We start from the raw sequence: 12,018 nt of genomic DNA, 5'->3' as shown, positions 1-12,018 counted from the left end.
CGGGGCAGCGGGAAAAGAGTGCGTGCCTGCTGCGGGCATTGCTCCGGGGGGACGGTCCTTAGCCTTTCTCTGGTTTGCAGAGGGGTCCGGAAGTCAAGACCCCTGCACAAATCCCTGCGCCTGAGGCCCTCAGCACACGGCCCACGTGGCGTCAAGCATCCTTCCCGGGCTCCCTCCTGCAACCCCGCACGTGCTCCGGAGTTCTGGTGGCCTGTGTCCCACACCCTTTGAGGAGAGGGACTCGCACAGGTTCACCCTGTTCACCACCCCCGACCCAGGGCTTGTTTGCAAAATAGGCTCTTAAGAGTGTCCCTTCCCTTCCCCCAACCCGCCTTGCTCCCCCTTGGCGTGCCCCAGGGTCCCGCCTGGCTCCCTGCCCGCCTCGCACAAGCCCTCTCCCCAGACGGGCTTCTCTGCTTCCGTCCCTTTGGCCTGGTTTCAGTGGAAGTGATTCCAGTCACCCTGACACGCAACCCCGAGGTCTTACAATAGAGGCACTTTTTTCCCCCCATAAAATCCGACTGGCACCGTGGTCCGCAAAGCCATCAAGGAGCAGCCCCTGCCGTCTTTACCATGTGGCTTCCCAGTGGCCTTGGGCATCCGTGTCCAGCAGCTCGGAGAGCACACGGAGAAGGACGGGGAAGGTCTTATGGGTTTTTATGAGACATATGTCACTCCCACCCACTTTCCGTCCCCAGAACTCCGCCTGTCTTAGTCTGTGGGCAGTTACAACGAAATAGCACAGGCTGGGGGCTTATAAACAACCAGCATTTATTCTCGCAGCTCTGGAAACTGGCAAGGCCAAGATCAAGTGCTGTGCCCTCACACGGCAGGAGCTGCAGGGAGCCCTCTGGGGTCTCTCTCTAAGGGCACTCACCCCATTCACAAGGGCTCCATCCTCATGACCCCATCACCTCCCAAACATCCCACCTCCTGATTCCATCACATCAGGGGTCAGGATCTCAACATATGAATCTGGGGGGGACACAAACATTCAGCCCTCGGCCAATGGCCACATCTAATCACAAGGAAACTAGGGGACAAGGTCGTGTGGTGTCACTGGCAGCAGAGGGCTTAGGTTGGGTGGGCGGCCAGCTAGTCCCCACCACGAGCTCTCCATCCGGTCACTGACGAGCCACTCCCCTCTTCTTCTCCTTCGCGGAGCACACTCATCGCTCCCCATAGAGACAGCCGAGTCCCCTGCCCTCCCTGTCTCCTGAGACCTGCGCCACAGGCCGGGAAGCCCAGAGGGGCGTGTTCTCCTTCTGGGTCCCCTCTGGATCCGTGTGATCTGGAAACCGATGAACTAAAAGGACAAGTTATCTGCGTCCTGCCCTCCCCTCCCCCACACCAACCCCCCACAGTATTGGACAGTAGGGCTGGGACAGAGCAGGCACCAAACAACATCCCAAGGGGATCTGAACACTGGGGGGCTCCGGGTGGGGAGGGGGCGGGGAACCCCGAGCAGGACGTTCTCTCTGGGACCCCTGCCTCCACCTTCCAGAGCTTCTTGCCGTTTGCTCCAACGGCCTATTTGAAGTGGGTGTGTTGGGGGTGGGCCCTCCTTCGCCACCTCCAGCCCCAGCTGGTCAAAGTTGTGAGGCCCCAAGGTAGTTTTAAGGCCCAAAGGGTTAAAGGCTTGTCTTTGGTTCAGGTCTCTGGCTTATGAGACAATACAGTTCCCTCAGAAGCTGAAGAGGCCCCTCATCTCGTCCCTTCCTGCCAGCATCAGGTGCCAGGGACCACATGCAAAATTCATTTTGAGACACAGTTCTCCAGACTGATTTTTTTTTTTTTTTGCTCGCTGGCCTCGGGCTCTCCTCTCTCAATGTACTAACGGCGATCCTGAGACTCGGGCCGGGAGGGAGGACGCTCCCCCCGCCTGACCCTGCACCAGGCTGAGGCTTAATGGGCTTTTGCCGCACAAAGCCTTGTTCAATATGATTTCCTTCTGTTTGGCATCTAGAAGCGGTTGACTTTCCCAACCAAGGCCCCACATTTCTGGAATCGTTCTATTTCATTTTAGCTGTGCTCGCAAATCAGCCAGTCCGGCCTGGGTTCATCTTAGCCTTCTAATTCCTTGCTAAATGCTGCCTGTGACAGCCCAGGCTCACTGTGACAATCTGTGTCACAGCCTCTTCCCCGGGAGCGACAGGCTCAGAGGACGGCGGTCCTGCTTCCCTCAGGCCACTGCACAGGCTGTTTCTCCTCCCTTCCAGACTCCGACCCCAAATCAATACCATACACTGTAGATTTTCGTTATGGTAACACCCGGCTCCTAGTACCAATTTCTGTCATACTTCGAGTAACACTAACTTCTCTAAGAGAGAAACCCCCAAATTTCGTTTGCCAAACACACTCTATTTTTTGTTTTTACTTGCCTAAAAGGCAGAAAGGCGGTGGGGGGAGGGGTTAGGGCCCTGGGTTCCTTGCAGTCGGTCCCCCAGTGACTCAGACACATGGAGTGCCATTTTCAGCACATGGCTTCTGAGTGAGACCTGCACCTCAGGATCCCGGCACAAAGAGACAAGAGCAGAGCAGGGGTGAGCCTGATTCTGCAGCAGAACCAGACCCCTCCGTCTACATACGGCTTCAGGGCTGCTCTCATGCTCCAGGGGCAGAGCTGACCCGGTGCCAAGGAGATTGTATGAGCCTAGAGTAGTTACTCAGCCCCTTGCAGGAAACGTCTGCCAAGCCCTGCAGGGGGGAGCTGGCGCTCTGAGGGGCCAGGGCCGAGTCTGGAAGGGCCATTAGGATGTCACTCTTGTTCCATCGGTCAGAACTGAACCACATGGCCCCCCAGCCGTCAGGGAGGCTGGCAAGTGTGTTCGAAGCGCACCCCCGGAAAGCAGGGGGACGAGGCAGAGTCACCGCCCAGCCAGTCCCCGCCGGAGACACCCTCCAGGCCATGTGGCTTCTGACTCAGCATGCTTTCCATGCTGCAGATCCGTGCCCGACGCCACTCGCTCCACATCCTCCAGCAGACCTTGATTCTTTCCCCCCCAAATCTGTTTCTCCCGCTGCAGTTCAGAATTCATTCACTGAAGGGCCCAAACCAGAAGCCTCCCAATTGCCCGTGACCTTCCCATTCCCTCGGCCCCATGGCCACGCTCTCCACGTGCATTGGAACTTACATCTCCCCAATCTGCCCCCCTCTTCTCTGGACCCTGCTGTGGCACTTGCATTAGCCTCGTGACCTGTGGCAAGGACCCCAACTGCTCTAAAGCTGGCATGCAGGGCTCCGGAGTTGGCTTCTTCAAAATCTGGTGTGCCTAAACCACTCCCCTGTATGAACTCCGTGCTGTCCCCAAAGGACACAGACCTGTCACCTGGGACCACCCATCTATGCAATGGCAGAACTGAGGTGGGAACTTTGGTTTATGAACCTCCAAAGACCCGTTGCTCCACTCCCCCATTCTTTGCAGGATAAACCTCCAGGAAGCACAAAGAAAATTCTTTGCATAGCAGAAACTCTCAAACCAGTACAAGGGGAGCGGCCCCCTTTGCACACTCAGGGAAGAATTTTACCATGGTCTGAGCTGTTGTGCTCTGCAGGGATGCAGCCAAGTACCTCTCACGGGTTCTGTCCCCTAGCCTCTCATTTTCACCTGTTCTGTCTGTCAGAGACGGCTAGTTCCCACAGCCTGATACCCAGGACATGTTCACAGAAGGAAACTTCACAGAGAGGCTTCCTCTGGGGCAAGCCCTTCCCAAAGACCCCTGAGGGTCACCGCAGCTCCACTTCTTCCTCTGCCCCTGCTCACGACATTTGAGGGACAAAAAGAAACCAAACTGGGCCAGGGTCCTCCTGGAGAATCTGGGTTTGGTCCTCAGCGCTGCCTGGGTGACCATTTTGTCTAATCGTGACTCCCCTGGTCACTCTCTGCCACTCTCCAGAGATTCCCTGTGACACCCATCCCTCTCTGAAACGATCTTATCTCACACAAGTGTGGGCTTATTCACCAGCCTGTCTCCCCACTAGAAAGCAAGGTACCAAACCGGAGTGATAACAGTGTCTCTCTTTTCCGCTGCTTCCCCAGCATCCAGGCAAGTGTCTGGTTTCTCCTTGGCGCTCAATAAATTTTTGCTGATGAGTGAGTGGATGGGTAGATGGATGGATGGATGGATGGACGGGTTTAGTGGCTCATGATACTCTGATGGCCTCTTGCTTCCCCCATGGAAGGTGGGGTTCCCCCAGCCTCCACACCTCCCCCCTCTGTCACTCTGCATTCCCAAAGACCCTTTGCTTCCAGGGAATTTTCATATCCAAGACTGAGCCCCTCTCCTGGCTCTCATCCAAGCAACAGTGACCCCATTTACCCATCTGTTTAGCAAAATGTCGGTCCTCCTTTACTCTTGCCTCCCTTTCCTCCAATGCTGTCTTGCAGGTATACCCTGACTCCGACCATCTCCCATGGCCCACCACCACCACCAACTCCCCTTGACAAACGCAAAAATCTCCCACAGGGCCCCTGGCTTCCCTGATGGAGTGGCCTGCAGGAAGGGAAATTTAGATGGCCTCACCCCCTGCTGGCCACCCTCTGCCAGCTCCCTTCACACCTGGAAGGTGTGTGTGCTCGCCAGACCCACAAAGCCCCACGTGGCCAGCCCTAGTTATCTCCATAGTCTTGCTTCCTCCCTCTCTCTGCTTCATACGCTCTGCTCCAGCTTCCCGGGCTTCTCGCTGCTCCACGATCATGCCTAACGCATCACTCACATGCTGCCCCCGTGCCTTTGCACCTGCTATTGCCCCGGCTTGGAACCTTCAGCTCCACGCATCCCTGCAGCTCACACTCTCACTTTGTTAAGTCTCAGCCCAAACATCTCATTACAAGGGCTTCTCTGGCTGCTCTGTCTACAACAGGGCTCATCCCTGCTTCCCGACTCTCATAGCACCTCCCAGACTTTGTTTCTGCATTTACTGTGTGTCATAACCTCTCAAGCATAAAACACAGGTGCTCTGTGTGCTGTTCTGTCCCCAGTTGCAAATGCCCAATAGACAGTAGTTAGGTGAGGGAGGAGTGGGATTCGGAGTTCGGGTCAAGTGCACAAGAGCCTCCACCCCCGCTGTCGTCCCTCCCTGCCTCCTCGCACTGGGCCATCTGTGGTCCCAGTGCCCGCCCCCTTGGAATCTGGCTCAGCCATGTGGCATTTTGGCCAGGAGGACTCTGGCAAACAAGACAGGAGCATAGACCCGGGCCTTTCCCTCTGCTCGTGCCCCCTGCTGTGCCGCGAGAACACACCCGGGCAAGCCTGCGGGATGATGAGAGACCTGTGGGTGTGTGGGGGGTAGAACATTCCAGGCCAAGGGAACAGCCAGTGCAAAGGTCCCCCAGGCAGGAGCTTGCTTGGTGTGTCTGAGAGAGCAAAGGGCCGGCGTGGCTGCAGCCCGGTGAGGAGGGGGACAGCTGCAGGGAGCTCACGCGGACCAGACCATGGAGGGCTCTGTGAGCTCTTGGGAGACGCCGACTGTTCCTCTGAGTGAACTGAGATGCTGAGGCGATGTGATCTGACTTAGGGATCTGAACGGATTCCTTTAGTGCTGCTGGGAGGCAGATTCAAGGTGAAGCGGAGCTGGGAAACCAGGGGGCCGGGGACATCGCACTGAGACCAGGGTGGCCACCGTGGAGGTGGGGAGAAGAGGCCGGATTCCCGCTGTGCTGGAAGCTGTGCGCTTAGAGGATTTGCAGAGGGACTGAAGGTGCGGATGAGTCCGTGAGATACGACAGGAGTTCTGAGCTGAAGACAGCCCAGAGACCCTGCCTGAACAGCCTTGAGGTCCCGCCCAGCAGTTCTCCACTCTCCCTTCCAGCTGCGTTGGGCTTTTTTTTAGTCTGCAAACACATGCAATTCTCCCCTGCCTCAGGACCTTGGCACGTGCTGTTGTATCTTTCTCCTAGGTCTTTGCTTGGCTAAATTCCATCGTGGGGTCATGGCTTAAAAGCACTGCACAGAGACCTTCCTGGGACCCCCCCCCCATTCACCCCTTTTTGTAGACTGTCCACGCTGTTACTCTTCCTCCTTCCACCCTGCTCTTTCCCTTTCCGGTGCTCGTTGTAATAACATACATAACCCTGTGCTTACTGGTTTGATGTCTGTCTCCACTGGACCACAGAGAGCAGGGCCCCTTCCTAGCCAAGCTCCAGAGACAGGCTGCCTGGATTCAAGTCTCTGTTCTTCCCATTTAAACCCGTGTGAATTTGGAAAACCTACTGAACCATGCAGCCTCAGTTTCCTCCTTGAAAACATGGCGGCAACTTTAAGGGCAAGACCCAATGAGATCATTGACATAAAGCACTGAGCTCCGTGCCCAGGCCTTTGTTCAATAAGCGTTAGCTATTCCGCTAGCCTGGTGTAAGAATTATCTAGAAGCACGTAGTCTGTTTACATGATTTAACTATATTTGGCCAGCTCTCCGAGTGGCATAAACAAACAGCACTCCAGGTACCAGACTGCTGAGATGAGGCAGGTTTGAAACTGCCTTTTGGCAAAGGCACATTTGGGGAAATAAGAGAGATGTGTGGCATTTGTTGTTTTTGGTTGCTTAGCTTCCAAATACCCATGGGGGGAGCATGAATCCCTAGAGGGGCGGGAAGCAGGGTAAGACCAGTGGGGCCAGACTCCCTCGCCCAGATCACTGCGGAGAGAGCCTGGGCACTCAACTGGACTCATCCCACCCAGGACTTTGTCACTGATTGAGGGTCACGGAGAAGCTGGGACCATTGAGATGTCACTCCTCTGGTGTCAGGGCACCAAGGGGTAGGGGCTGGCTGTCATTCTCGTTAGTCCTTCCCCGTGCTTCTGCCTCCTGGCCTTCTGCGTTCCTGCCCAAATGACCATCCTGGCTCTCCAGCCTACCCTGTGATTCTATGGGCCACCCATCATCCATCCAGAAAATTCCTTTCAGGCCGTCATTAACTCGAGTTGTTTTCTGTTGTTGCAAGCAGGAACTCTGACTCGTCCACCCTCCCAAAAGGCGCTGAGCACCAACCCTCAGACAACCTCCACCGTCCCCGTCGACTCCACCCTACACATTACTAGGAGCACAGGACTTCCCTGGAGTGCTACGGACCGTGAGTCAGTCTGTACAGCACTCAGAGTGCCCAGAACGCAGGGGAAGAGGTGTGGCGGGCTGCTATTTGGAAATATCAGTCAGGCGTCTGCTGGTACGTCATCCCACCCTGCCCCGCTGCAAACAGTAGCCGGGATGTCTCCAGGGCAGGGCTGTTCCAGGAGACGGGGAGAGAAGCGAAAGGAGCTAGGTATTGAACCTTGAGCTTCAAAGCCAAGGTCCTTGCCTCAGAAGCAATGTAACCCTGCAAGAGCGTGTTCTCCCCGCCCCCCACTCCCATTCCATCCCATTCTCTAGGTGGGAGTGGGGGGCACGCAGAACTCAGGCAGAGAGGGCCCGCTGCCTGGGTGAGGGCGTGGAGGGGCCACCCACTCCGAATGCCCGACATGTATTTACAAGTGAAGCGTGGCTTGCCTGGGCAAAGAGGGCCTGAGCTGGCCCCCTCCCCGGTTTCCCATCGAAGCGGCTGAGAGAGGGTTCTGGGGCCCGAAGAGGCCGGAAGTCTGCAGAATACAATGACAAAAGAGGCTGGATGGAGCGCAGGCCTTCTTGGTGAATGCTGGCAGGTGTGGGCACCAACAGGGGTGGGCACCAGCCCCGACACACGCCAGTTAACACGGGCCAACGGGACCAAAGCCCATCGTGATCAAGGCCAGTGGAGTGACCGAGATCAGAAGCCCTCTCCTACTGACAGCACGAGTTGGAGCCCTGGGGAGAAAGGGAAACTTGAGGAAATCCAGAATTCTTCAAGAAAATGTTTCTGCAGCATGCAACAGGAAAAACTGAGACGGGAGTTAAAGTCAGTTATGGAGGGACGCCGGGGTGACGCAGTCAATTAAACCACCCACTCTTGGTTTTGGCTCAGGTCGTGATCTTGGGGTCCTGGGATGGACCCTGGCGTAGGGATCTGCCCTCAGTGTTGGGGGAGGGGGTCTGCTGGAGATTCTCTCCCTCTGCCCCCTCGCCCTACTCATGCTGTTCTCTCTCTCTCTCAAATAAATAAAATCTTTTTTAAAAAATAAAGTCAGTTATGGAAAATAAAAATGTCCCCACGTCTGACTGCAAAGTCCCTCCCCCCACAAAGTATCCCACCTGAGCAACCCCACCACAGTCATTGCCCAAGAGAAAAAAGGGTGGACAGATCTTCCTGTGGCTCATTTAAGGAGAGTGTGGAGACATTCGTCGAACTTTGAAGCCTTGCTATAAAGCCTTGCTTTTATTAAGCCCTCACTGTGTGCCCGGCACCATGCTAGGCGCTGTCCATGTTATTTCTGAGCAAGGTGAGAAATTATTCCCATTCTACAGGTGAGAACACTGTTGGTTGGCACACAGGTATGGCACGAAAGTGGGGTGCACCGGGCTGATCTCCCACGGACGGTTTTCATCGTGGCAGCTGCAGAAGTGGGCTCCTCGAGCAACCGGGAAAACTGCTCTGGGGCTTTAAACCCGAAGGTGTTGCTGGGAGATGGGAGGCCTGGGAGGGACGAGGTAAAGGAGAGCGCAGGTTCTTGGAAGGCACTCAGGCAGGCGCGGGGCGCCCCCTGGTGGACATGACGAGAACAGCAGTTCGGTGGCTCCGACCGCGCCCAGGGCCCTGAGCAGGAGTAGGGGGGAAGCTCAGAGGAGGCGCTGAAACAGGCCCAGTGTCGGTCTGGACAACAGTGGCTACTCCAGGGGGACCAGGTCTGGGGAGGGGCATTCTCTGAGGACAGACAGCAGGAAAGAAAGCCACCTTCACTGAGCGCTGGCCATATGCTTAGATACACAGGCCCATGCGAACCAAAAGAAAACCAAGGTCATGACCTGAAGATTAAAGTTGAATTCAACTCAGAAAGAATTACATGGGACAAAGCAGATCTCTTTATAATGCGGAGGCGGATAAGAGCCCAGAGGACACACTGGGCACCAAATAACAACATAAAAACATATGTCCATCAAGAGAGTGAAAGCCAGGGGCGCCTGGGTGGCACAGCCGTTAAGCATCTGCCTTCAGCTCAGGGCGTGATTCTGGCGTTATGGGATCGAGCCCCACATCAGGCTCTTCCGCTATGAGCCTGCTTCTTCCTCTCCCACTCCCCCTGCTTGTGTTCCCTCTCTCGCTGGCTGTCTCTATCTCTCTGTCGAATGAATAAATACAATCTTTAGAAAAAAAAAAAAAGAGAGTGAAAGCCAACCACAGGGTGGGAGAAAATATTTGCAAATCGTATACTTGATAATAAGGGGCTTGTATTCATAATGTGTGCAAACATCTCTTACGACTCAACAATGAAAGGACAGCTCAACTTAAAAATGGACAATGAATTTGGGTAGCCATTTCTCCAAAGAAGATACACGATGGCCAAGAACATGAAACAATGTTCAAGGTCAATAGTCATTAGGGAAAGGCAAAACCACAGCGGATGACCACTTCACACCCACTAGAATGGCTCAACATAAGTGTGAACACGAGTGAGCGAGAATGTGGATAAATAGGAACCCTTTGACATTGACAGTAGCCTTGTAAGATGGAGTGGCCACTTGGAGAACAGGCTGGCAGTTCCATGAAATGTGAAACATACAGTGATCTTACGACCGGGCAAGTCCACTGCTGTATATACACTCAAATGAGATTTTAAAAAGAAAAATTCGTTTTCTTTTTTTTTTTTAAGATTTTATTTATTTATTTGACAGACAGCCAGCGAGAGAGGGAACACAAGCAGGGGGAGTGGGAGAGGAAGAAGCAGGCTCATAGCGGAGGAGCCTGATGTGGGGCTCGATCCCAGAACGCTGGGATCAGGCCCTGAGCCGAAGGCAGACGCTTACCGACTGTGCCACCCAGGCGCCCCGAAAAATTCGTTTTCTGAGAGAGAGAGAGCACGCACATGAATGCACAGATGGAAGAGAGGGACAGGGAGACAGAGAATCGCTACGCCCAGGGTGGGGTTCGATCTCACGACCCTGAGATCGTGACCTGAGCCGAAATCAAGAGTCGGTGCTGGACCAACGGAGCCACCTAGACACCCATGTTTTGTTCTTTTTTTTTTTAATTAAAAAAAAAATTGGGGGGGGTCACCTTACTGGCTCAATCGGTTAGGCCTGCTTAGGGTCCTGTCTCTCCCAGACCCTCTGCCCCTCCCCCAGCCCCTTTTGCACACACATGCACGCACTCTCAAATAGATAAATAAATAACATAAAATACACGTGTCCACGCAAAAACTTTCACGGAACGTGGACAGCAGCATTATTCATCACAGCTGAGACCTCACAGGTGCCGGTGGTAGAGTGGTGAGCACAGCGGCCTTCCTCAACAGCCCAACAGCCGAGACAGCCCAAACGCCCATCACGTGCTGAATAAAATGTATCATCTCCACCCCCTGCAAAATTAATCCGCAATAAAAGGCAATGAAGCGCGTACATTCTCTAATCTGGATGAACTCTGAAAATCTTACGCTAAATTTAAGAAACCAGACACAAGAGGCCACATATCGCATGACTCCACTTAAAAGAAATGTCCAGAATAGGCACACCCATAGAGACAGAAAGCAGATTAGCGGTCTCCAGGGGCTGGGAGAGCGAGAAGCGACTGCTCATGGGTCCCGCGTGTCTTTTTGTAGGATGAAAATGTTCTGAAATAAGACTGTGGTGATGGTTGCCCACCCTTGGGAGTATACTGAAAACCCTGAATCGTACATTTCTAAGCGGGGAAATTTTACGGTATGTGAATTATATTTTAATAAAGCTGTTAGTAAAAAACGTATACAAAGAAAAACTGTAGAAAATGCATGGAGGGGAGCCTGGGGGGCTCAGTCGTTTAAGCGTCTGCCTTAGGCTCAGGTCATGATCAGGCCCTGGGATGGAGCCCCACATCTGGCTCCCTGCTCACTGGGGAGTCTGCTTCTCCCTCTCCCTCTCCCTCTGCTGCTCTCCCTGCTTGTGCTCTCTCTCTTGCTCACTCTCTCTCCGGAAATAAATAAATAAAATCTTTTAAAAATATATTAAAAAAAAAGAAAATGCATAGAAAAATTGACAAATGGAAATACCTCTCAGCCCTTAACAGATCAGATATTTGAAAACAAGAAAAGGAATCATGCTTCTCAGAAGTTATATGTGGGGGACGCCTGGGTGGCTCAGTCCTTAAGCGTCTGCCTTCGGCTCAGGGCCTGATCCCAGGCCTGATCCCCTCCCTCTGCTGGGAGCCTGCTTCTTCCTCTCCCACTCCCCCTGCTTGTGTTCCCTCTCTTGCTGGCTGTCTCTATCTCTGTCAAATAAATAAATAAAATCTTTAAAAAAAAAAAAGGAACATTAATGCTTTCTCATAAACAACCTTTTGTTCAGAGAGAACACTGAGACCCCGTGGCAGAGCACTTGAAAAATGCATTTATATATAAAACGTACGCATACATACCTGTACTGTAACAGATTTTTTTCCAAGGACACTGCTAACGTCAGAGCCAAAAGGGGGCTCCTCGTGCTGACTGCTGTTATTCCACATTTTCCTGGAAGGAACGGTCCACACGATTCTACAAGAGAACAGAACCCGAAGGGCCGGTGCCCACAAAGGGCACAGTTTCGCGCAAGCGTGCCCTGGCTTCCGTTCGGCAATCCCACTTCGGAAAAGTGTCCTGCAGAAACACACAAGCGTTCGGGTGGGCCTCGTGCAAGGGACTGGAAGCAGCTCCGCCTGGTTGACAAATCCGCTAAAAAATTCCACAGCCACGTTCTGGAACACTCTGAGACACAGCCAAGGGTGGAAGTAGGTGTATGCATCTGTTGTTCTCCGGCAGAGGCAATTTTGCCCCCCAGGGGACATCTGATGACACCGGGAAACCTTTATTAGTATTACCCTATGGTGGGGGGTGGAAACCCGGGGTGCTTCTCATCCTGCTGGCACAGGACTGCCCCCAACAAGGGCTGATCCGACCCTGAGTATCCATGGTGCGGAAGCTGAGAAAGCCTGGTGTAAAGGA

Source organism: Ursus americanus, chromosome 23 (genome assembly GCF_024610735.1).
Source record: "Ursus americanus isolate L20-20 chromosome 23, mUrsAme1.1.p, whole genome shotgun sequence".
Lineage (NCBI taxonomy): Eukaryota > Metazoa > Chordata > Mammalia > Carnivora > Ursidae > Ursus > Ursus americanus.
The sequence above is the reverse complement of the archived record's forward strand: the minus strand, read 5'-3'. Positions refer to the sequence as shown.